The sequence below is a fragment of the Mchenga conophoros genome, linkage group LG20 (genome assembly GCF_057382185.1).
Source record: "Mchenga conophoros isolate Kocher_MC1m ecotype Shallow Benthic linkage group LG20, M_conophoros_male_GT1.1, whole genome shotgun sequence".
NCBI lineage: Eukaryota > Metazoa > Chordata > Actinopteri > Cichliformes > Cichlidae > Mchenga > Mchenga conophoros.
This window is the reverse complement of record NC_140545.1, coordinates 22,455,547-22,458,063: the sequence shown is the minus strand read 5'-3', so window position 1 is coordinate 22,458,063 and position 2,517 is coordinate 22,455,547.

Sequence of the window (2,517 nt, the reverse complement as noted above, 5' to 3'; positions counted from 1 at the left end):
CAACATGCCAATTATAGAGCTCTTCATATCTCCTTTAGTTTTCCTCTTGGCATTTCCCACCTATATTCTTTAACCTTTTATTCCTTTATTTAACCAGAAAAACTCTTTGACCCCAATATCTTTTATATAGGAAAACTCTTTAAAGCTCTTTGTGTTTATCTATGCCATGTGGCTCACCACCTTCAAGAGGCACCATAGGGGTCAGGTGCAGTGTGTGTTGGGCAGAGGCCCTAGCAGTCCAATCACCAGCTGTTGAGGCAGGCTTTTTGGACATTGCAGTAATAATGATAGAGTAATGCAAAACTCCCTATTTCTTAAAATTTACATTTGAAAATGAAGGAATATCGAACTATTACCTGGCAATTACGTGGTAGTGGGACGTCATAATAACACCATAATACTGAAGTTCAATCATTTCTGCTAATACAAAGAGAGGCAGAAAGTTCTGTTTTTGAAACTATGAACAACTATAACTTTATCAATACGGAAAGTTTTAAATCTAATCTTAAAAGTAGAGAGGGTGTCCAAACTGGGACTTGTTCTACAGAAGAGGGGCCTGGAAGCTGAAGGCTCTGCCTCCCATTCTTCTTTTAAATATCCTTGGAACCACAAGTAAGCCAGCAGTCTGAGAGTGTGGTGCTCTATTGGGGGCACTATGAGGTGTTTAAGATAAATACCTCATAGATTATTCAAGATCTTGTATTTGAGGGCAAAGACTTTAAATTAAAAAATGACTCCAAGATTCCTCACAGTGTTACCAGAAGCCAGGAAATGCCACCCAGGGTAAGTACCTGGTTACACACCAGGGCCCGTATCCCTAAAGAATCTTTGTGCAAAAAGTGGCTCCTAGCAGCCAAATTCTAAGAAAATTCTCAGAGTCATGACGTTTTCTTAGAATTTCCCCTAAAAGTGACACGACAATCCCAGTTAATATAAAAGCTATTCCTCAAGATTCCTAGCGCTTAAAAGGGCTCCTAAGGCGAGATCTGCTAAGAGCAGGGAAGAGGACTTTTAGTGGCTTAGGAGTTCCCCTAAGCAGCTGCACAAAATGGCCAACAGAAGAGGCAGGAGAGATGTCCTGCAAACACTGGATGACAGGGAATTATTGAGACGCTACAGATTGGATCGTGCAGGAATCATGTTTGTGGTGGATCTCCTTAGAGATGCAATTACTTCACCAACTCGACGCCACAACACTATTACACCGGAGACGAAAGTAATCACAACCCTGAGGTATTTGGCATCCGGGAAAATGCAACAATGCAGCAGTGATGACTTGGGTCTGCAATCACAGACATTGCTAAAAGCTGAGCCGTGTTACCCTCGTTAAGACCACACTGGACTTGTAACGTTGTGATTTCTACTTCATTAAGGACAGCCCCTTGAGATAGGCCATCTTGTTTTCAACAGGGTCCATATGGGAGTGAAAGTACAAAATATGTCAGCTAGGATATTAATATGAGCAAATAAGACACAAATCATTATTTGAACAGGGTGTAATGAGTTTAAGTTTTCACATATTTTAGATTCTAATGTTAGGCTATAACCCCTACAGCTTACTATTCATTTTCCAGATATTTTCTTGAATGTGAAATATTATTTACAATTACAGTCAGCATAAGATTAGAGTGTATAATTATGTTTATTGATTTGAGGGTACATCCTTTGCTCATTATCACCAAAAGCTCATTTCCATCAAACTTGTAGGATCAACCAATCACGGCTTTTGAAATGATGACTCATACCTAGCAACGGGGTCAACCACACCTCCTCACTAAGATAGGATTTTCCATCCATTCCTTGCTCAGAGTTCACTGAAAATGTTCTGGAATCACTTCTAAGCTAAAACTCCTGGCAAGGAATTTTTAGGTTAAGTTAGCAGCTCTCTGAGAGGATTCTCAGAATCTTTAGGGATACGGGCCCAGGTTTCTAAGATTTTTTTTAGGCCAGTATAATAACTTAACTTAGAGGTCGTCCACATCTTCGTCTTTAAGACATTCCTGATGTCTGGTAGGTTTCATCTGACTTTATGGATAGATAAAGCTGGGTATCATCTGAATAGCAATGAAAATGTAAGGTGTTCCTTCTAATAATACTGTCTAAGGAAGCATGTATAATGCATATAGAATTGGTCCCAGCACAGAACCTTGTGGAACTCCATAATTAACTTTACTGTGTGAAAATGACACTATTTACATGAACGAATTGGAATTATTCTGTATGCTTCAAACCACTCCAGCACAGTACCTTTAATACATATTGCATGCTCATGCAAACCAATGCATGTCATTGGTATCAGATGCTCATAGATGATTCCACTGTCAGCAGCCATAAGAACATCATTCATAACCTTCACAGTATTTTTGTACAGTGATGAATTTTGAATCCTGACTGAAACTCTGTTAATCCAGTTGGAGAGCCACTTAATTCTTATGGCAGACAGTCCTTTCCTGCTACACATAAATGCTCATAGGTATTGGTCAGTAAATGACAATGAAAGACAAATGAGTTACACCA